This window comes from Anastrepha obliqua, chromosome 4, assembly GCF_027943255.1.
Source record: "Anastrepha obliqua isolate idAnaObli1 chromosome 4, idAnaObli1_1.0, whole genome shotgun sequence".
Lineage (NCBI taxonomy): Eukaryota > Metazoa > Arthropoda > Insecta > Diptera > Tephritidae > Anastrepha > Anastrepha obliqua.
Genome location: NC_072895.1, coordinates 66,596,792 through 66,622,155, shown reverse-complemented (window position 1 = coordinate 66,622,155; position 25,364 = coordinate 66,596,792). Strand labels below are relative to the sequence as shown.

General features: G+C 33.8%; 1 protein-coding gene across 2 annotated transcripts in view; it reads right to left on the bottom strand.

Moving 5' to 3' along the window:
* LOC129243527 (uncharacterized) overlaps window positions 1–25,114 on the bottom strand; it is a 178,483-nt gene extending 153,369 nt beyond the window's left edge. Inside the window, exons 1-2 of one of the 2 annotated variants that reach the window (XM_054880601.1) lie at window positions 24,755–25,114; window positions 21,743–22,048 (exon numbers count right to left, since the gene is read on the bottom strand). The gene's annotated coding sequence lies outside the window, so the exon portion shown is untranslated. The remainder of the gene's footprint in view (window positions 1–21,742; window positions 22,049–24,754) is intronic. The other variant, XM_054880604.1, reaches the window with a different exon arrangement.
* Window positions 25,115–25,364: the final 250 nt, after the last annotated feature.

Here is a 25,364-nt window from a genome sequence, read left to right as displayed (position 1 = left end):
CCTTCAACCAACATCTAATTGGAATAGGAAATTTCATAGTTTAAAGCACCATTTATGAGACTTGGTTGAAACTTGGGTCTACTGTGACCCCTTGAGGATAGATGATTCTTCTATATGTCACAATTTCCGAGTGACTTTAAAACCGTAATATTTTCAACTACCAAAGGTTTTCCCTATTGGAGCATTGTGAGACATTTTTCTGATAGTCGGACTACTACTTTGACTCGGGTGTCTGTCACAATCAACTTGAAACTTATTAAACAATGAAAAACTCATTTACAAAGCACTCGTAGCCTTATTTCGGTAGATTTCGGCGGCCGCCGTGGCCGAATGAGTTGGTGCGTGACTACCATTCAGAATTCAGAGAGAGGGCGTCGGATCGAACCTCCGTGAAAGATCAAAATTAAGAAAAAGTTTTTTCTAATAGCGGTCGTCCCTCGACAGGCAATGGCATGTATTTCTGCTCTGAAAAGGCTCCTCATAAAAAATATCTGCCGTTCGGAGTCGGCTTGAAACTGTAGGTCCTTCCATTTATGGAATAACATCAAAACACCACAAATAGGAGGAGGAGCTTGGCCAAACACCCAAAAAGGGTGTACACGCCAATTATATATACATAATTATACATATTATATATATATATGTATATATTCGAATTCATGGTCATTGAAACATCCTCAGAAATGAGCTACTCAATAAGTGAGACGGAAAAAGTGTCTTGATCTATTCAGCATTTATCTTCAGCATCGTAACAGAAATGGAATGAAATATAGCAACTCTAATTATCAGGTCATAGGGATAAAAGAGATCAACCTTGTCTTCAACTTGAACGTTTCCTTCTTCGACAGAAGTGATTTAGGATTTAATATCATTCTAAGAGAAGATGAGATTTCAATCTTCACAGATAGCGCAAAAATTTGCATTGGCACAAAATCTAGTGTTCTCTCGCAGTTACACATACTAAAAAATGTCCATACTGTTGTTGCCGCAATCTATGTGATTGATATGAAGGAAATCCTCGCAACAAAATGACCAAGATGCCTATAATCATTTCGACAGCATAATGTCATTCTCCTCAATTGATAACGTCCTCAGGTACCAAAAGTTCATCACTATCTAATAAATAGATTCAGAAATTTTGATTTGGATTTTTGTAATATGGGAAATGAGCACCGATTTCCTACTACCTATAACACAGAAACTTATTGACAAGTTTTAGCAACATATTTGTTTTTATATATGGAACAGAGAGAGCACACAAATTCTGATAAATCAACGCAATTTCTGAGCCACTTCAAAATTGCTTTTTATTGTACTAAAAATTTTGATGAAAATTAGCTGATCTTTTTTTAAATTTCCACAAAATTGTATTTATAAAGTTTATGTTAGAGAATGAACTAAGTTTTCATAAAAAAATGTAAAATTAAACGAGAGAGAGATAAATTGTCTAAACTTGTCAATAAGCCTCCGCGATGTAGTTATTTAACGCTGTTTTCCTTGTTTTAGCGGGAATGTCTATACCAGATCGGATTCTGCTACCTCAAGTTTAACTTACGGACACTTGGATGGAAAGATTCATAAGTGGGATGAAATGAAATGTTATTCGAAAAAGTTAGCTATTTTGGCAACACCTTTTGGTAAGTATGAGTGGCAAGCAAACATCTACATATTACCTTCATTTCCCACTGTGTATATAAAAATATTGAAGATATGCTCTTTATATAACGGCAGACGAATGAGTATATGCTCTAAAAATGACTAAGAAATTTATTATATTATTAAAAATATTTTAAATATACTTATATAGATCTGTGTAGGCATGTAACTAAAAGCTTATTCTGCCTTTATGAAAGACTTAAGCGAGCAACTCGTTGCACCAAATTTACCTTCAATTGCAAACGTGTACGTGCGCAAAGTTTTTTATTCACTGTACATAGCGATTTTGTACTTAAATTCTTCAAAGACTCAACAATAAATGCCATTAGTTGTCTTTATTCCGGTTTTGGTGGTCATTTTAAGTACTTTTTCTCACATAAAAGTTTTACTTTATGACGGCTTTTGTTTATTAAATTAAAGTTGTTTTGCTTGTACCGCCTCGAATCTTATTTTTTCAAGGTCGGTTGCTCTTTTTTATAAAAAGCATTTATGTACTCGTATAAACAAATTTTTGGGCGATTGTTTATTACTTTTTGTACTTATATAAGCACTTATGCACGTAGGTATATATATATATATAACACTTAAACATATACATATACATATATATTTCATTCAAATTGTTATTGTTGTACACATATTACTCATTGCTGGTAACGACACCCGCCGCAGCAGCTCTCATAGCAGTCAGTCAACTTTCTTGAACATTTGCATTGTCAAAAGCACATTCACTATAAATGTGGCGACTTAAACTTGTTTCCAACTCGATTTTATTGCTGATTTTAGTTCCTAAGTATTCATACAAAATGGCGCAAAATTAATCACTCTATTGGAAGTTTTATAATTTTTGCAAATGGCGGCAGTATAAAAATGACCATCTCTAAGAATCATTTTTTTATTTATCAGAAAAGTTGTTAATTTGTATTATTTTTATTTCCTTTTTACTTTAGAGACATGAAATACAAAGAAAACGCGTAACTGTTCAGCAGTAAAGAGTTTTTATAAAAAAGATAAAAGAAAGAAACGGAGAAGATTTTATGTATGTATGTATGTATGTTGTGTGTTTCTTTGTAACTTTATTTTTTTTAATAAAATATGTACAATCAATCAAATGATTGCTGGTTTTATACGAATGTGTGTAAGTGGCCTTAATTAAGTGAATATTTTAAGAAAATTGGTTTTTAATGAACGCTTTTTTGTTTTTAATAACACCTTGAATACGAATTGGGAGAAAAAGACAAGAATGCATTATCACTAGCAATTATGAAAAGAAGAGCTCTGGAATATTAGACCACCAGCCGTTTTGTCTCTAAACGTCACAAGTTTTTAAAATGTATTAAGGTCTCCCTAATAGCAAATTAGGGTTAAGCACTAATGCCAAATTAGGGTCAAGTTGACTTAAATTATATGAAAGAACTCGTATAAAACTGAACTCCCCATTAATATTGTCTTTAAGTGTATATAATAAAATTTAATGGCGCATATTTTTGTGGAAGACTTTAACCCAATGTTTCTTACCTATGAGAATCAAATTTGATATTTAAAATTTAAATCTGAATAGTAGTAAATTTGTAGAGTCGGAATTTTAGTAGAGGTCTTCTCAGGCGAAAGTAGTGTGCGTTAACGGACATAACGGCTGCCATAACAGAAAGGTTTGCTGCGGGACTACCATTCGGACACAGGAATATAGAAGGAAATGAAATTGCCGACGAGCTTGCCAGGAAGGGGTCGACAGAACCGGTTTCAGCTGTCTCCCTCGCAGACATCGGTGTCCCGCTGTCCGTTGTTAAAGGGAAACTACACAATTTCTTTCTAGGGAAAGCGCAAGACAGATCGAGGTCTGTCTCATCGTTCGCTATTTTGAAAACAATATGGCCTCAATACGATAGAAATAGAACGCTTAAGGTGATGGGACTCCCCCGCCATTCACATTGCGGTGTTCACTGGTCACTGGGTGATCGGTACTCATGCGAAGAAGCTTGGAATTCCGTACAACCCCTATTGCAGAAGCTGTGGGGATCCTACAGAGAAAGAGACTGATGAACATTTTCTCTGCAAATTTCCGGCTCTGGCGGCTAGGCGCTTGAGATTCCTTAGCGTGCCCTTTGAGGATGACTTGAAGAAATTCTCCAGCCTAGAACACTTTTCTCTCCTCCACTACATCAACAGCACTGGATGGCTGTAGAAGGTTTTCTCTTCCCATAACTTTTCTTTGCGCAGGTAATGGTCCACATTATGGTATCAAAACAGCACGTAAGTGCTACTTGAAGTGTGCCTGTGGTACTCTTGCCATTTTACCTACCTACCTACCATTCGGGAGTGCATAAGTTCCAATCGCTGTGCATGAACATCAAATAATACAAAACATCTTTTGCTAATAGTAGTCACCCCTCGGCAGGCAATGGCAAATCTCCGAGTGTATTTCTGCCATGAAAACTGTAGGTCTCTCCATTTGAGGAACAACATCGAAATGCCCACCACAAATAGGAAGAGGTGCTTGGCTAAACACCTAACAAAAGAGTATGCATCAATGATTGATTTATTTTTTAACGGACAAAGGTAAACCATTAAAAAAAAAGAAGTAAGGAACTTGAGAATGTTGGCTCATTAATCGAAACTGTAAAAGTCCGCTAAAAATATAGAAAGTTTTTAATCACAAAATATATATTTTTTTCAAATAAGTGTTTTTAATATATTTTATTATAAACAAAAAACATAAAAACAAAAAAATTTTGAAGATATTGAAAGGAGCTGAAGATTCTACTTCAATTAACTATACACCAAAGCGTTCAACATTGAATAAATCTCAAAATTATAACTTTGTTGATAGCCCTGGCAGCTATTAACGTAATGAAGCCAGTAGCTCCATTATTGTTTTGACCCGAATCAATGAATTTGAGGAAGCATTTTCACAAAGTTGACAGAAGGTTACATTCTCACACGCAAACAGTACATCTATCTGTGAATGTGGAAAAATAGTAATCACAAACATATATACGTGTATGTTTGTATATAATTAGCTTATTTAATAGCTCACTATAAATATTTTGATAGTTGAGTAAACAAAACAACAAATTAGGTATTTAAATGGCAATTCGTCAAATCATTTTATTTACATGAAAGGAAAATGGTATTGTGTTGAAGATTATTAATTATACAACCATTTTACTCACATTTTACTCTATAAAACATCATTGCAGAAGAACATTATCAAGCAGAAGAGTAATCAAGAAAATAGGATAATTACTTCTCCACTTGAATTGAGTAAGAAAAGAAAATTAACAGATGTGCAACCACAAAATCCATTTCTATGTAGGACGGAAGTGTTTCAACTGCAATGCCACAGCTCTATTGGTTCTAATCCTGCTCTATGCCAACACTTGAAGCAGCCAATCCTATTCTTTTCTCTGCGGCCCACACTTTGTTCATGCTTGTTGAGCGATAATAAATCTAAATTTTCAACGCTGCAAGAGGTGCGCAAGCGTACACAGCAGCCATTGTTGAAGTCATAACAAGCGTAGGAAAAATTTAAAATAATTATTATTTAATTTTTGTTTTCTTTTTTATAGGCTTGAGCAAACGCATTCACAGTGCACATTGAATTTTTAAGAAATTGCTGTCTTCTTTTTTAATTATGAAAAGAGCTCGTAGTAGTGCATTTGCGTGGTTATGCTTGTATGTGTGCGTGTATGTGTGACACTCTTGTTCCCTTTTCGATTAGCTCTTGGCGCCTTCAATGCTTCGACGCGTGTTAATTAGTTGCCACCAAATAGAATACGATCAGCTAAATAACAAAGAATGTAACAAAAATCAACAATTATGATTGCTTTATGAAATTTTAATTTATAATTGGGGAGATTCTTAGCACAAAGTATGAAAGGCAAAGAGGTAAAAGCGAACAGTTTTTTATCCGTTGGTCACAGGTAACAATTTTTGATTGCCTTTAGAATTATGCCCTCTTGCTGGATATTCCAAAGATATAATTTTATTCTTTCAGTGATTTGAAATTAATAAAAATGGAAAATTATTACATGTGTCGAAGAGGAAGTTATATCAATAGTCGAAAAATAAATTAAATGCAGCACTAGCCAACAAATTTTTTTCCTAAAGATATATGTCAGTTGCTCAATGTTAAAAGATTTTAACATGAATTACAAATCGTCTTTTCCCTCTCAATTTTAAGAAAACTGAGACTAAATATTCCTCAATTAGTTTTATGGAACTTTTTAGTTTACTATGAAAAAGGCAACGTGATAGAAAGCTCAAATAAAGCTTAAACTTTAAGCTTAAACTCCAAGCCAAGCAGGAAACAGCCAGGAAAAAATGGTCTGGAGAAGTACTTTTAAATCACTACATATAAGTAAAAGGAGGATAGAATAGAAAGCTAAAATTAAGTTTAATGAAACCTCAAACCTTAAACTTCATTATTCGGAAGCAAAAAACATATGGTTATAAGAAGAAACTGTCTTAACAATATGGACTGGACCAAAATTATTTTCACTGCCGAAGATTCAGTTTTAATTTTGTACAAGTCTTTGAGACTAGTTTGAACTGAATATGAATATGGATCTGAATGACTGAAGACTTATGAAGCAGAGAATTAAGGGAAACCAATTTTGGGGAAAAAAATTTAACCCTTTAACGTCTCTGCACCATATATATCCCACCTACGAAAATTATAATAACTTGATCAAATCAGGGTGTACTATTTACTTGATACCTTGGATAATTTTTTAGGTGAAAGATCTAGAAATTCGGAAAGTTGTAAAACTTTGCAACTTGGTTCTTTTTTTTTTTGATAAAATAGTTGCAAACATGGAACGAGTAGCTGCAAAGATCTCAAGAGAATGCAGCAGTTTGAAATGTAAACCAGACATACAAAAAAAACATTATAAAATAATGGAACATACAAATATAAAAACTAAATAATTTACCCTAAAAAATTGTTTACCCAAAAATTTAAGAATAAAAGAAATTAAAAAATAATACAAATTTTCCCAGACTAAATTAGAAAAACAATAAAGATAAACAAAAATTTAACCAAATAAAATTATCTTTTATAAGAGCACCTTAATCCACCATATTGGACCCATTATTTTAAATTTCCAATATGACCTCATATTTGTAAGTAATTAACCTGAAACCATCATTGTAAATAACTTGAAACAAGTCCAATTTATCTTTAAAAAGTGTTTCCAGCCATTTTTGATCAGCAGCCTCAAAAGTAGCGAAGTGTAGGTGTGCTTTCATCAAGCCATAACGAATTTAAAAAAAATAGCGGGGTATTGGACCGGCTATTTCGAATTTTTCAACGTAAGCCATGAATTTAAATTCAGCAAAACAGCAAACCTTAGTTAAGAGGACAGATACCTGTGATATTTCGCAAAAAAGAATTTTTTTTTTTCATAAAATGTTAATATAATCCTTTAAAAATATGTCAAAAAAATTTGCTGTTCTTTGCGTTCGAGCACTGGGAGAGGTATAGTTACGTTGTATTCAAACTCTAGACGCGTTTTTCTCAAAACTATATTTTTCGAATTGGCGTACACGATAACTCGAAAAGTTATTGACTGATCTTCCTGAAATTTTACACACATCTTTTTTATGATATTATTTTCTATGTGTTTCAAGTTTTCGAAAATTTTTCGAAAAAATTATTTGTTCGAAGCAAAAATAGTAGGAAAATTTGCCCCAAAATTCATTTATTTTTAAGCATTTTATTTCGCCATTTTTTTTTTCATTTATTGTTAATTCATATAGAAATTATGACATTAATAGACAAAAAATATGTTAGTTTTGTTTTTGTATTTAGGTCACTGACGCCAATGCAATAATGCCCGCCGATTGAGAAGCACCGCTAAGACCTTCCTGGAAGAATTGAGTGTACATCCGCCATTTTAAATGATTAAAAAAAATAAATTTATATTATTTTAATGTATAAATAAACTGTTTGCCAAATTTGAAAAAAATATATTGACTTCTTCATTTTAAATAATTTTAATGAAAATCAGGAAAAATATGGCCGTTTAGAGATATCTGTCCTCTTAATACCATATTTTACATATTGTCTCATATTTTTTTCAGTCTGCGCAATTGAAATGATTTCAAAAAAATTTGGTGGCAATTACCAAAAGACTATAACAAAATATGTATGAAATATATAATATATAAGTTGTTAAAAACAGATATGCGGAAGACAGAAACGTTTTTTAAGCAACTTTAGCCTTAACGGAATTTTAAAGTTATTAAATTCGAATTTGTTTTTCTGAGTCAAACAGCTAACTGCTTGTGAGACTCTCGCTGTAGACTAAAAAAAGTCTTCGAATTCAAGTTACCTTTTCGTTTTAAATGGATTTTTTCTAAAATTAACTACCGCAAACCTTCAGGCAACTCAAATTTTTTTTTTAATTTTTTTTTTATATTCTTAGTTACTCTACGCAAATGAGACTCGTCTTCAGAATGGTTGATGGGGTCACTAGTATGCATAATGGCATATGTATCCACAAATATTTACATATGTATGTGCTCATACCTCACATATACCTGGATCTTATGGTCCATATTTTCCCCTTTTAATCATATCTACTTAAAAGAACTTATCGTGTACTCCCTCAGATAGCTTTATAATCTCTGTTGACTAACACAAATTTTACACTCAGCGTCTGCTTTTTACATCGCAAGTCAAACAATAAAAAATTATTTTTGTACAATTATGTCTACTTTCTACCTAATCCCGTTTTGTAATTAGCTAACGCCCGCTGGTTATTAGTACATACTCGCGAAGGCGTTGCCGGAGAATCTCCCCTTCCTCACCTCTGCACTGCAAGTGCTCATTTATTTTAGTTGTTCTTGCCGTCAACTTTTCCCCCAAATTAGCTGCTTTCCAGACACTTGGTTCTAATAAGTTTTTGTTGTTTTATCCCTGCAGTTAGTTTGCGGTTTGATTCAGAACCTTTAATTTTCCTCTCTTCCGGCGGCGGTCAGCACACATCACGACATATGGGGTTTAGGTGAGCAGATACAAAAGTGTGCATACATATGTACCTAGTAGAATATAGACAGTGTACCGCTTGGAAACGATCGCCATTGCCGCTTGCTGTTGCACATACAAACACTCGCTATTAAGGCATTAGCAGGCGTACTAGTATATTACTGGAAATGAATAAATCATACATTTATATATTCGAATTTATATGCTTGTGCTTATGCGCATGTATGCTTCACGGAAGTCGATTTGTCTACCAGCATAATTTTATTTTATGGGTATTTTCTAGTTCACAGTTGGAAGTTATGATTAATAGTAATTTTTAAAGATACCCTTACATTAGCCTTTTTAATGAACTCAGATATCTGTGCATATGTAAATACTCAAGTGAGCGCATGTTCTAATGTTATTTTTCACTTAGAAAAAATTTCGCTGGGTGAAAGTTTTTTTAAATTGCCATTAGGAACATGTAAATGTAATGCCTGTAAATTTAATGACATTCTCAACTGGGTGGCAGTTCTAGAAATAAGTATTTCTCAGTATTTTTTTTTTTTTTTCAAATACCTGAATACATCGGTACTGAAATGCTTTCATATTCATATATATATATTTCGTACGTTCGAGTATGTATATAAATATAAGTTTTCACAAATTTTTTGTTCTTCAAGCAATTTAGTGAAAGTTTCAGAACCAGACGTGATTTAATGGGCTAGACGGTCGTTAATAACAGCTGCAGGCAAATTTTAATGGTCTCTGTTGTGGCACGTTTTACATGTAAATATGAACATAAATATACTTATATATGAGCGAGTTTAAAACTTAATGTAGTACAATGCATTAAAATATGTGAACTCTGTATGAGTACGACGTTTTTTACGCTAATACACGTAGCTTAGTCAGATTGGGCTGCTAGCGTGCAAACTATAAAACTTACGTTAGATTCTTTAAAAATTAATGTCATTTTGAAAATGTAGTCATGGCAATATATGAATATGCGAAACCAAGCACATAAGGGTGTGCGCGGTCAATTTGTAGTCATTGTAATATGCGCAATAGTCAATAGATTAAGTTTGTTGCCGAGTTCGAACTGATGGTTGTTGGATGATGCATATCAGGGCTGTCCATAAGTTCGTGCGTTTTTTACCCATAATTTCACTTTTGTACGAATTTTGCATACAAAAAATTATTCGCGGAATATAACGAAACTATTTATATTTTCTTTGATATATTGTGCATTCAAAAAGTGATTTTAATCGCGGATAGAAGCAGGTGTTGTTAAAAAATAAAATGGAATCTTCGAACGCGTATAAGAGGCATATTTTGTATTTTTTTTATAAAAGTGGTAAAAATGCAACAACTGCTGCTGCAGAAATAAACACTGTTCACGGAGAGGATACCGTGAGTGTAAGGACTACGCAAAAGTGGTTTTCAAAATTCCGAACTGGTAACTGCGACGTGGAGGATGCCCCGAATGCTCGAACTCGTGGAAGCTGAGCAAAATTTGACAGTCGATATGATAGCTCAGAGGTTAAATTCATCGCACGGAACAGTTCACAGTCACCTGGTTCAGTTGGGAAAAGTTTCAAAGCTGGGAAAATGGGTTCCGCATAGACTTTCCGTCGCCAACCTTCAGCAGAAAGTGAATGTGTGTTCTTAGCTGCTGAAACGGCTTGAAAATGAAAGTTTTTTGAACCGTATCGTTACTGGTGATGAAAAATGGGTAACAGTAATTCTGTTCGCAAACGCCAATGGTTATATAAAGATGAAACACCAAAACCGACCCCAAGAAGATTCTCCTGTCTATTTGGTGGGATATGGGCGGTATTGTTTATTATGAACTTCTAGAACCAAACCAGACGATAACTGCTTATCATTATTCTCTTCTCATCACCTCTTCTCATCAGCTATCAAACCAGAATGAAGCACTTAAAAAAAATCAACCGTCTTTAGTGAATAGACGCAAAAATTTGTTTCACCACGACAACGAAAGAACTGAACGAGTTTGGATGGGAGCAAATACCGCATCCTCCATACTCTCCGGATATTGCACCTTGTTATTATCACCTCTTCCGTGGACTTCAATCCCATATGAGTAACAAGAACTACTCCTCAAAAGAAGCTATAAAAAGGGATATCGAAGCATATTTTGGCTCCAAGGAGCAACAATTATTTGAGCAGGGAATTAAAAATTTGCCTAAACGTTGGGAAGACATTGAAAATAATGAAATGAAATAATGAATGAAATATTTTTAACATCTCTTTTGTTAATTTTAAAACCACCTTTAAAAAACGCACGAACTTATGGGCTGACCTGATAGTTTGCACAAAAAAATGTACTAGAGCTCCAGATACCTGGGCATCGTACAGTATGCATATCTCAACTCATGACGCAATAATTAAAAGAGATGTAAGATGTCTAATTTTCACCCTGTGTCGGCGATATTGAGCTACTTAATAAATTCGTGATGTCCTCTTGGAAACGTTACTTTTTATTTCAGAGCAAATTCAAAAGAAAAATTACTCAAAAGTTCTCTTTGTTATGCCAAAAAAAGTGGGCAAAAGAGGGTGTTAAGTTTGTGCCGCGACATGGGCACTTCATTGAAACGGGGTGAAAAATTTCGAGATCGGGTCAGATCGGAAAAGGCCAAAGTTATCTCGTAACGCTCTTCCGATGCCTATCGAAGTTTTGCATTGCTGGAATGAACCTGAGACGGGCCATCCTTTGGTTGACGCTAAGTAAATAATTAAAAAGTGTAGTTTTATTTAATCGAATTTTGATTCAGATCATATACTAGTCCATACTGGGTAACGAAACTGCATAAATTCATATCCAACCTAAGTCAAATACTTTCTGAGGGGCAGATTAAAAAGTTTGATGACCCAACAAAAACAAGTGACCGGCAATTTCCAAAATTTCTACATTGTTTAATTTAGGCCTTCTGAGAATTCTATTTTTTTTTTTTTGTGGGAAACTTATAGTTTTTAAGATATATGTTATCAAAGCTTTTGTGAAACATGCCGAAAATTGATTGTTAAAATCTAGTAATTAAATGTTTTGATTAACACAATTGTTTAAAACTACGAGCTTTTGGAGTTAAGATATTTAACTTTGTAAAACCCGAAAGCTTTGCAATTATTATTGCTTTTATTACTGAGCCATGTCCTCAGCTACTCAAATGTTAGTTCGAAATTTTTGGGCTTTCGAACAATTTGCGTACTAAACAAAAATTTTCAATTATATTACGCATTAGAGCGGAATGAAAAGTTGGGGTTTTTGGGGTTTTCTGCAATTTCGATATATTCATATATATTTTTCAATTTAGTCTTTTGTGCGTAAATCAAGTTGCAGTAAGTATTTAGCACGTAAATAGAACGAGACTTTGCACACTCGTTTATAACTGATTACTTTTTTAAGTACGCGCATTTTCAGAAATAAATTTCTTTTTTGTTTTTCAATTTTTTTTCATTTTTGCTGTTTTATGGAAAAAAAACTCTTGGCTTAGCATAGTTTTAATATGACTTTTATATAGTGATAATCTAGAGTCTTTTACAAAAGAAATGAGATTAAAATGGGAAGATAAGATTAAATAAATATTTTTCTATGTACTAACAAAAGCCTGGATAGGCTACTTCCTTCACTTTACCTCTACTAAGTATGAAAGTGCGTACACGATTTTTTTAATATGATGATATAATATTTTGTCAAAATATGAGCTTCTAAGTAATGGTAACAAAAAATTTTTTTTTTATTTCAAACTAGCGAAATGTGTAAAGGATTGCCTGCGTTCCATCAACTTAAAATATTATTTTTACAGAGCTTCAGGTTTTAGAGCAGGATTTTCAACTGTTAAGGAGATAAGTAAATTAGTGTACATATATACGTGTCGCACTCAGTATAATACAAGATGCTTCTTTATATCGCCTGGTATATTTATAAACTTGTGGACAATTGCCTAATTGGAAAATGCCTAATTTAAGTAAAGACGAACTGTTGCATTCGAAGGGCGTACTTGGAATTTATATACTTTTTGCGACTACTGGTTCTCTTATTCGCTATATGAATTTGAATATGACTCAAAAAGTCATGGAATTCACGTTATGAAACTTGCTGCGATTACTGGGCTAGTCTGAGCTGCAACTACAAAAGTATAAGGAAAAGAATCTGAGTAGAGCTATTTTCAAAAAATTACCACAAAAATTTAGATTTGCGAAAATTTTGAGCAAAAAAAGTTATTTTCTCCCCTACAAACATTTTTTTAAGGTATACTTTTTTCTCTAAAAAAATTACACAAACATGTTTATGAAAATGATAAAAAAAAAGATATTTTTCAGTTCAAAAAATTCTATACCAAAAGTTTCAACATTGGGTAAATCTCAAAAACTATTTTTTTTTCTTAGTAATTTCGCTTTACTTCGTATTATACTCATGCCTACAAATAAACGATTTTTTAGAAGAACTGACGACAATGTACAAAATACTTGGAGTACTTGACATAAAATCACTCAGATCTCGCAAAACATAGATTTTTGGCCTTAACGATCGATTCTTCATAGGAAGTGGATAGGATGGTGGAGCTTTTAGGTAGGTAGGTAGGTGAAATAGTTGAAGTGCCAGTCTGGCACTCCTCAAGTAGCACTAAAGCGCCCGTTTGATACCATAGACTAAGACTAAGTTTTTTAGACTAAGCAAACAATTAATTATGTGTACGCTAGTGGTAGTATATTATTTTAAAAGAAATTCAACTGCGCTTGTGTCGAAATACAAAGATTCCATTTTAATTCCTGAAATCATCGAAGTGAAAATATCATGGCTAAAAAACACGTCAGCCAATACAAATATTTATAAAAAATGACAGCTATCTATTATCTTCAAGAATCTACGTGTAGTGAGCAGATAATGCATTGGGTGCATTATACATTTTACTCATACCTCGCATGCAGCGCACAACAACGATGCTTCAGTCAAGATCAAAAATCAAAAATAACATCAAGACACGCGATGAACACAAAACTTCGCACATGGCCAATAGGTCAATCACCACAGTAGACATTTTTCAATGTGTCACCATGAAAAGCACTTCCGCTTGTCATCTGCCTTGAACGGCACGATGCAATAGCACTCGTTCAGCAATGGTGCAACCGGGTGCGGCGAGTGAGCGCATAGTGCACGTACGTACATCGATAAATATATGTATATGTATTGCATTTGCTGCCACGCTACTGAATGATGATCTCAGCTGTGATAGCAAACAGAAGCAGCAGACAAATAGCAAACGCTGAGAGTGAGAAGAGCCGTAAGTGGGAAAAAGGTGTTGCAGCAACAAAAACAAATAAAAAGCCATAAACAAAGTAAGCCGCCCGTAAGCAGTCAAGCGTAGTTGACAAAGAGCACCGACGGATCGGTCCTTTTATTGCATTTGAAACGCATAGCAGAGAATTTTATGATTAAGGTATTGGGGTGTGTTGACAGCGGTAATTTTTTATTGTGTGCTGTAATATATATACATATATATATTTTTTTTTGTACTTTTACTTTTATTGTTATTATTATTGTTACTATTATTTTTTTTTGCTTGTTACCAGAGCGCACCTTTTTCATTAGAAGTTTATTTCGTAGAAAAATATTCGGATAACGCAATAACCCTACTACACGTAATCCACTTTAAGCAACGTACTTAATTAATACTTAGTGTCGTTTTACCTGAAACTCATATTCACTCGCATACAGACGCTCATCATACTTTACATACTTACACATGTACATATGTGCATGCTTCCCATCACTTTTGCGTTTCAAGGCCGCTAAGTGTCAATGTAAAAATGTCACAGCAAATTGGCTGTCACCAAAGGAGCAGCCGCTGCTTGTCGATGTGCGACGGTTATGACAACGATGATGCAATAACTTTCACGCTTTGATTTTTAACCCATTGCTTGTTGGCAGCAGTTGGTTTGCAGCATCCAGTCCATGTGGCCGGAAACGGCACACACAGCTGTAAACCATTTTTTATGTAATTTAGTGAAGATCAGTTTAACGTTTTTTTCCTCATTTTTGGCTTGATATTCTTCTCTGCTTTTTCACACATTTGCAATCAAGGCAACACATTCGAAGTCATCACCGGCAATCACGTTAGTATCCGATTTCGTATACACAAGTACAAATTCGTATCTGCATTTTGTGCAATCGGCAATTTGCAAACGACAGTGAAGTAAAGCGAAAAAAACAAAGTTGATGTTTTTATTTTGCTATAACCTTGAAAAACAGGTTAATACTTGGCTTGGATAAATGAAACCAAACAACTGCCGTTTTAGACAATTTCTCGGCATGGGCGTGACATCAACTCAAGTAAGGTAACAAATTGCAATAAATACAAATCGCGTCAATAAAGTAAATGAAATACTTTCAAACAATCAAACATCAAACGTGAAGTAATGCTGTTCGATAAAATGCTGTAACATTTCCTTTTAGCGATTTTCGTTGGCTGATAAATTTTAAAGCATTTCTTCATAAGTTATGTACCCATTATATGGAATAGCACACATACATATTTGCCAGCGTTTTTGTTAATTCAAATACTATTTCTATATACATAAATATGTATGTGAGCGCACATCTTGAAATTTTTTTGCCTTTTTCGCTCACACATTTGACGTCATTTTTCTGTGAATCCGCAAAAGTCCACAAAGTTAGCTTTAATTTCAACTTTTTTACGCCTTTTGCGGCAACCACTAAGCAAACACGGCGGTGATTGTCGGCGACAACTTTGCGTCGTTGTTGGTCTTCAGAAATCCGGTTTTTTGGCGAAGTTTTTTCACACATTCAAGTCAACTGGGATGCCCAGTAGGAAAATCATGAACAGTTTGAGCAACCGAAACTCAGAAAATTAAATAAAGTAAATAACTTTTGAAAATATAAATACAGAAACACAACGGTTATGAGCACGTAAAGCAATACAGTAGTTTTCGAGAAGTGATAGAAAGTTTAATAATTTTTTTTTTTTGGAATTTTTTTTTTTATGTTTTTATAAAAATATAGTGCATTATACAACAAAAACCGTACCGCATACAGCTCCAAGCTTTGTACAAACTTTTGTACAATTTTCCAACTTTTGATTCAGAATTTTCGAAACAATTTTTAAAAAATTATGGGTATTCAGTTTTTTAACCCTTTAAATATTTTTTTATCAAAGTTCAAATTACAATTAACTGGAAATTTTGGTTCATTTTCGACATTTGTTTTTCACTGAAGTGTTAGGCCTTTTACTCCATAAGACTGCCGAAGAAGAATATGTGGAAGAAAATTATAAACATCGCCTCCGAAAAATTGTCAAAAATCAGCGCAATTTTTGAGCAACTTCAAACTTACCCTTTACTAAAATTGAATGAACTGCATATCTTGCAGTTTTCCAAATATTCTGATTAAAAGAGTTGAAAATTTAGATGAGAATTTTTGTTTTTTTTTAATTTTTGGAATTACGAATTCGAAGATCTTAGCTCTGTGGAAATCATGAATCTTCTAAAATTTTTCAAAATTACACACTGGTTTTAGCAGGATTAGAGCCTAAGAGTGCCCCACACTCGACAACCGCTTCAACCGAACGAACCTACATTTTTGGGACTTTTATACAAAGTTTGCAACTTTGAGTTATATGGATGGCTTTTGTTGTATAATGCATTATACTTTTATAAAAACATGCAAACAAAGATAAAATTTGTTGCGCTTCTATTATTCTGAACACAAGGTGTGCTGAACAAACTGAGCCTGCGCCATTTAGACCAATAGTTTTTATATTAAAATCTGCCTTATTTTATAAGAAATACCAAATAAAGTCACATTTTGAACTTTGTACAAAAGTTATAAGAATGCAACAAATTTTCAAGAAAACGTTTCAACAACCTTTCTACCAGAATTTTTAGAAAAAATTTCGGTACGTAATTGAATTTTAGTATAGTTAAATAAAACTTTCAGTGACTCAAAATTCTCTTTGATTTTTATAATGTTTTCACTTGACGGTGTTAAGAATCTTCCCCATATAAAAAAAATTACCGTACATTATAAATATAGCCCAATTGCTCAAAATATTGCTGACTTAATTAGTTGAGCACAAGGGTATATATTTTATTTTTTCTAATTTTTATTTAATAGCGATGTATAAAAGTACTCGAATTAGTCTCGAAATCACTATATGAACCCCAGTTCTTTAGCAGCGATTTTCCCTTCAGGGTAAATAGCCATATGAAAATATATGTACGAGTATGTACAATTGGCGTTTTGATACGTGCATAAGTTATTTATCTGGGTAGCTGAACTTCAATATATGAAATCATCTTTTGCTCGCCAACAGTCACCTAAATAACCAAACATACACACACATATGCATCCAAATGTAAGTAGATAAACGAATTGACAGCTACGTGGTGCTAGTATGCTGTGAATATTTTATTGCGTATGCCAAATATGCCTGAGAATAATACGTATAAACACATACAGATATGTGCATAAATACTTTTTGTAATCACTCGTAGGCGACTAAGAGAATGGAGTAACGCATTTATTAATTTACCTGATGGCTGAATGTGAAATCACTATGGGCTTAGTTCTAAAAAAAATGTATATGTCTTCAGATTAGCACCATGTTTAGCTACATGTGAGCTTATAAATTCATACATATATACATACACACAGATGTAGAATACAATGTTCACTTACACATTAATGAATCTTTTAAGCTTCTTAGTTAATGGATACGCTACTGGGTAAGCGTTTTCAAGCAATTATGCGAACAAAGCACAATTCATGGTATAAATATATTGAGAGAGAATGAAACTGTTGTTGAAATGAAGATGAAATCACTGTATTAAAGAAGTTCTTCATTTATTTATCATTTTCTCATAATTTATTTAACTCTTTAAGCACAATTCATAATTTACAATCGCAGTTAGTGGGAAAAACACAAGTCGAGTGCCGGTTATTAATTGGTTTATTAGAGCTGGGGGTAGAATTTGTAGTAATATATGATGGATGCTGAGACTAAAGAGGGCACTCATGTACTGGAACGATTTCTAAAAATCTAGGAAAATTACCAATACAGGCAATGGTATCATCATAGACATCAGTCTACTTTACTGTCTCTTCGGCAATATTTCTCTAACATTTATGTGCAATTCTTATGCTGTTACAACGACAATAACAAGTATATAATCAAATACATTTTGAAATAACTCTTTTTTTTCTTTGAATTTTTAAGTGAATTCAACCTGAATAGTAAAGTCAACTGGAACTTATTGCTGGATACAAAGCAAAAACAACATCAGGTAAAATTTCTTTAAAAAATATTATCACATCATAATATGTGGTTTACTTAAGTAACTCTTACCAATGATTTGGAAGAGAAATTCGAGAAATTAATTCAAAGGGAGATCGTCGTTTATGTATATGAGCTCGACTTGGGAGGAAGTATTTTCAAAAAAAATTGTATTTATAATTTTCCAGTGCACAGGGGTACAAATATGTGTTATATAAATCCAGTGTTAAGCAAATTGCATACTTGTTTGAGCACCAACAAAAAAGGTTAAAATTTCTTTTGCAAATCGTTTCAATGTCATCAGTTATATGGATATGAAATTTTATGTAATTTATTGTGGTTATTATAATTGTTATTATCTTTAATATCCTCGCTACTCTTATTTTGATGAAGTCATATTCTTATGGGTAAAGCCAGTAAGAGAATAAGTTGTATTCTTTTAAAAGCTAAAGAGACGTCGTGAAGATGGAAAGTATTATGCCCTATCTTTGTCACTGTTATGGTCTGTCTAAGACTCGAAAATAATATTTCTGCACTTTTTCGAATGCTTAGCAGAAGAAGAAGTAAGAATTTACCACTTTTTGTCCTCCATAAAACTCACTTAATATTTCAAATTTTCGTAATGGTAAAAGAATCAAGCCGGCCAACGTAGCCGAACAAGTTGGTGCGTGACTATCATTCGGAATTCAGAGAGAACGTAGGTTCGAATCTCGGTGAAACACCAAACTGAAGAACAATTGTTTTCTAATACCGGTCGCCCCTCGGCAGGCAATGGCAAACCTCCGAGGGTATTTCTGCCATGAAAAAGCGCCTCATAAAAAATATCTGCCGTGCAGTGAGTGCTTGAAACTGTAGGCCCCTCCATTTGTGGAACAACAGGGTTTGATTTAAAAGTAATAAGCCTTTCCGCGCGGAGCATCTGCCAAGCGATCAACCGAATCGGCTGGTGGTCGTTGATCGTTGGATCGTTCCCCTTCCACTAGATATCGGTCCCAGTTCGCTGGCAACAGCGGTGCAGTCAACATCGCTCCGCGCGTGAAAGCTGTTTTAAAAGTGTGTTAGGATTTTGCAGTGGCAAAAATATAGCGATCGTTGAAGCAACGTTACTCGATCGTCCACAAGGAGTTTGTACCTCCAGGAAGCACTGTAAACGCGACATTTTACAAAGAAGTGCTAATTCGGCTGAAAACCCGCGTCGCTCGGGTTCGGCCCGACCTCGTCAACAATTGGACCCTACATCATGACAATGCGCCGGCGCACACCTCCTACATCTGCACCTCTGCATTGGCCAATGGGGGTTTCGGTGCTTCCCCACCCTCCCTACAGCCCAGACCTGTCCCCTCCGTACTTCTTCTTGTTCCTGCGCCTGATAAGAAAGCTGAAGGGAAGGTATTTCGACTCCATCGAGGCGATCCAAAAATCTGTGACAGCCGAATTGAACGCGATTCCGGCGGATGAGTTTAAAAAATGTTTCCTGTAGTCTAAGGTGTATTGACGCTCAAGGGTCCTATTTTGAAGAATATTAGTTGTATAAGGCAAAAGGTTTAATAAAACTGCTTAAAAAAAAATAAAATAAAAAATGAAATAATATATATAAAAGAATTAAGAGTTTTCTCTCGCTTTCCTTCAAACACCCTGTGCAAGACACCAGCTATACAAAATTTAACCTAACTGTAATTTTTATTATAAAATAACAAAACAACCAAAGTTGCATCTCAACGGGCATTGTCAAGTTTTCGGAACCCATTTCCGCCATGAAAATACTTTTCATAAAAATTACTTCATATTCAGAGACGGCACGGTACACTATCTTCTAAAGTTATTTATACCTTAACTCGTCTACAAGAAATATTATTGCATCAACAAAAGAAATAAATTGTAGAGACCTCTATTTGTAGGACAACATCAACACATAGTTATTGAGGAAAAGGCTTGGGATAAACACATTTTTAAGATATGTGCGTCAGTATATGATTGTTAATAATGAGCCGTGACAGCCACCAAACCAAAACAGTGCTAAAACACAATAAACTAGAACTTCAAGGGATTGTAATATTTGTGTGAATATTGTCTGATCAAATTGTAAATACGCTATTTATAGTTTTATTCATTTCAAAATTACATTAATTAACATATTATTATCGAACAGATATAATTAGAAAAGGTACCGTGTATTCCATATACTATACACCAACAACGAAAAGTTCGATGGTTTGCCAGTTGAGGATGGCAAACTGTATTGACATTTCTATTCAGTAAGGTTTAACAATCCATAATTAATCCTTTAATGCCCCAACACCACTTCCAAATTGTGAACATTTGCTTTCAGTAAGTAAATCTCTTCGCGAAGCTCATAGAGCAGTGGCGACATCATCGGTCCTTAATTTTTGCGAAATGAGGGAGAAGCTACCGTTAAGGTGAATGGTGAGAAATATCTATTTATTTTGTATTTAGCATAGTTCACTGAGTTTTCGTTACCAAAAATTATTCATTTGTTTCTAACAGGACGGTGCAACTTGCCATACAGCGTACTTAACAATCGATTTATTCCAATATTCAAGATCTATTGGTGCCGTATGGCCACATTTATTGGAAAAAGTAGTCAAAAATTGCACTGATCGAATACGGTGGACATGTGCCGGATCTCATATTGCCATGAAATTATCTACATTATCTACCAGATTATAATAAAAAAAAATCATAACAACAATATTTCTGTTTTGTATTATCATTTCAAGTTCTCATGCTCTTAAGACAACACCCGATAGAAGGCAACATCCAATACCATCAGCAAAAGAAATGCCAAGCCCAACGAGATATTTGAGCCAGTGTACTAAACACTACCAAAATTCAATGACCTATAAAACTGTATACACAGATTTTATCTAAAACTTCTGAATGCAAAGTTTCACCTTTTGATGAAAATTTCTCGAATTTTGTAAACTTTTGAAACCTTGCATTATTTGGTTTTTAAACTCATTTTTTATAAAAAAAATAACTGAAATTAAAAAATTATGACACTTTTTTGCCGCTAACTGCATATGTAGTATAATATTATACTTAGACCCTAGAATGAATATTTTTTGCATTCCAAGCTAAATAGTTAATTTTTTAACTCATAATATAATATCACATTATTTTCGAACTTTTTTGAACAGCCATCCACCGCCACAAAAACAAACAATTTAATAATCCAATGCTTGCCTACGAAAAAAGTTACATAAAATTCAAGCCAAATTTTATTAGAATTTCATAAATTTATTCGTTTATTGAAATGTTAGCCTTAATCGTCAAAGAGCTCGATGTGGCGTTGGCATACAAAAGACTTAAGAAACAAACTTCAATGAACTCATGCACCCACATAGCCGAGTGATATAATCGAAATGTGTTTAATATATTTAAGCTTCCATTGCACAAAAATGATTGCCCGAAAACATGAAAATTAATTAATAATAATGAAATATTGCAGTTGAACTCGATTCTGCATCTATTCGCTCAGCAAAGGTAAATGGCAACGTCTTGCAGTGGGCGTAAAGTGACATTTAACATTGGTAGATACACCGCTGAGATATTAATTGTGCTTACATAAGCTTCAACAGAAGATTTGGCAGTCATTAAATGCTTTCATAGGTAACTGTTAAAAAAAAGTTCCACAGCCAATGAAAACTTGAGATAAATGTTTGATGCAAAAAGTGAAAAAGAAATTTGCCGAAAAATTTTAACCAAATTAGCACAGTCAGCTCTTCATGTAATTAACCAAAATTACTAACAGTTTACATACTTAATTGCATAAACTTACCAGTCTGTGCTGTTTGACAGTTGTAACTATTTAAATTTTGTATATTAAATTTTTTTTGTATATTTTTCTTTTACTCTGCCAATTTTTGGTTGCCCACTACTCGTTGACCGCTCCTTTTGCTGCTGGCTGTTTGACTTGTTGATTTTTACGTAATTTTGCCAAATATAAATTATTTGTGTAGTTGTTGAATTTTAAAGTCTTATTTGTTGCTCATTATTTAAGTGTTGTTGTAGCTATTGCGTGCAATTTATTTTATTTCTTTTCACTTCCTTGTTGGGACATTATAGTAGATATTTATATGTTTTGCTGCCAAATAAATTTATGGAAATTAGTTTTTCTTCTGGTTTATTTCAAAATATGTCTTTGCAAAAAAAAGCTTTATGAGTTTGATTTATATTTTACACCCATTATTTAGGCCACTTTCCTTTGGTTACATAACGAGCCAAAATTTTTAGTTCAGTATAACTATTTTTTTGTTTAAAATTTCATTTGTGTATTATTTAGCTCTATTTATCTCTATTTATATACTCTTTTTATGCTTTTTTATATTTTCTACAATATTAAGTTAAAGTTATTTAACTGATGATAAAGCAGTTTTATATGATATAGCAGTTTTTTCTTCTTTGGTGGGAAAAAATATCCGAAATTGAAATAAAACTGTCGCAATATCTCATTTCACCAGAATTATAATAGCAAAATAACCTCCGAACAAAATATCGGCCTACCAAATAAATAAAATAATTAAAATTTTGTGTTTTATTTAAATTCCGTCCTTGAGTCCAATTTATTGGAAATAATATTCACAATTTAACGACAAGGTGGCACAAAATAGTGATCCAATTATTTTTGAATTACTTTTTTATCAAATAAAAAATTATTTTGAATGCTGGTAATCTTTATTTGGGCCAAGTGTCAAATTTTATTGACGCACGACGGCATTTGCAAAAATTATAACATCATCCGATAAAGCGATTAATTTTGCGCCACCTTGTATCTCACTACAAATTTAGTTGTGGACCGTCTCAGCTTATTTGAAGTACTTAATATAACTTTAATTCTAATGAGAGTCGCAAATGCTAGCCAGAAATTATCTAATTCATTTCAAAACCTAGGCAAAAATAATAATGCGATTTGAACTCAAACCCTTCGATCTTAGCTACAACATTTTAAAGCGAATATAAACTGGCCTTTAAAAATATTGACCCGAGAGCGCTTTATAAGCGCTTGAAATGAGTAAAATGCATTTACCGGCACAATAAAGTGGCCTATAAATTTAGAGACTAGTTGTCAAAAATGCTATATAAACTAGAATCTTATATGGAAGTAAAGCACTGAAGGCCCAAACAGCTAGTGTGCTCTTCTTTTTTGTTTTTAAGTTAGTATAATATTTATATTATTCTAATAAATAATAATAATAATAATATATGGAAGTATGCCCTCGGCAGGCAATGGCAAGCCACCGAGTGTATTTCTGCCATGAAAAAGCTCCTCATAAAAATATCCGCCGTTCGGAGTCGGCTTGAAACTGTAGGTCCCTCCATTTGTGGAACAACATCAAGACGCACACCACAAATAGAAGGAGGAGCTCGGCCAAATACCCAAACAGGGTGTACGCGCCAATTATATATATATATATAGATATATATATGGAAGTAATATTTTATAAAACGTTTTAAAAACCGTTTATTATTTATCTAAATGAAACCATTATTTTTTCCGAATTTTTTGAAATTTTCATACAAAACTTTGCACCCGCAGTACTCATGCACATTCCAATTCGCTATTTTTCAGTTTGTTTCACATTCTTCCATTTGCTTTCGTAATTTATTCGTACTTCTTCAACATTTTCTTTTGTGGGTGTTTTTATTTATTAATTTCGTTTTAAGTTTTTTCTTTTTCTGCATAAATTTCAGCACTGTATTGAGGTTATGCTGTCGCTTCATTCAACGCTTGCGACTGATGATTGTTCAACTGTTGCTGGCTTTGGAGTTTTTGTTATTACATATTATTGCTGCTTTTGGCCTTTTTATTATTGTTGCTATTGCCAGCTTAAGTATAGCTATGGATTTGGTCAAGAGCGCGATACATTGCGCTGGCAGTAAGCGTAAGTATTATGAAATCAAATACACCAACTTCTGCGTTTAATATTAATTTTGTTTATTTACTTATACTCTGAACGCTTCAGGCGCACAGCTAAGCTCAGCTCACTTCATAGATGGTGTGGTGCTGAGCGATTAATTTAAGGCACAATCACAAGCGTGCAAGACGCACACAAGTATACACACTCAAAAACACTCAAAATATATGAATTTTAGTTTTTTCGAAACAATATTTCTATAGATTTGCGCAGCAACTATAATTAGGTGCGGTGCAGGTTCGTTGCTTAAGTCTTTTGAAAAGAAGAGTAGCAGCAAATCAAATTTTGATCAATCAATTTCTTACGGCTCGTACTGTCGCTTTGTGTATATATTAAATGAGCACAAGGCGCACATTTTGCTGACATCATCGACTGCTAATGACGGCTAAGCAATACAAAACAAAAAAAAACTCAAAACAACAACGAAGTTCACTCTAACTAAACGTTCAGGCTTAACCGCAAGCGCAATGGGTTTATCGTAAAGAAATGCACCATGAAATAACTTGAGCCCATTCATTTGCACTATCATTCATAGCGTGTTAGCGTACAAGGGCAACAAAAACAACAATAAAAATGCAAGCAGCTAAAATCATCAAGTCAGCCGCAAAACAATTCACATGCACGCGTTCATAAATGCCAATAGCAATGATTTAACAACTTCAGCAAGTCTTTGCACGCATTTGTGAGACTTCCTGCCGTGCGGCGCGTGACGTTTGTAAACATTATTTTCAAAAGGGAGTTGTTGAAATGCATAAATATGTACATATGTATTTAGATATGCTTTAACGCGCACTTCACTTTACCAACCAACTAAAATACAATTATATTGAAAATTTCATTGATTTAGAATTCACATTCCATGCATGCTCACATACCTTTGCAATAATTTACAGCGTATCACGTTTTATTAAATTTATTTTCTTTAATATTTTTTTATTGGTTATCTTTAAATTTGAAATTATCACTTCTCTGTTTCGTTGCGTTGTCTATTCGACTTCCTTCGCAACGTTGTACTCGTACATATACTCGTCTTCCACTCGAACCACATTCGAGCTCACGCACACACTACTTCACACGCGCACAATCAAATCCAAACCAATTCAATCTAAAATCGATGTACTAAAACTTTTAACCGTCCGACGACAACGTGCGCACGCGTACCGTACCTCAAAGCGTTTGTGTTGTACTCGCCACACCGAGTAGGCTAAGACTGTCGAAATCGTAGTGGCTGTGAGACATTTGGCTAGCTAGCTAGCTGGCTAGTTGATTGGTTGACTGAGTTGCAAGTAAGCCAGCAAGCCAGCAAACAAGTTAGTGGCCAATGCCAAAGAGACAATGAGAAGAAAATGAGTTAAGTAAAAACTTCTCCAAAGAAAAGCAATCAACTGAAGCGCTCAGCGCAAAGCATTTACTCGTAAGTTAGTCAGCGTCTGCAGCAAACAGCAAACAGCTGGTATGCTCAGTTGCTTTTCTTAAACTGCGCTC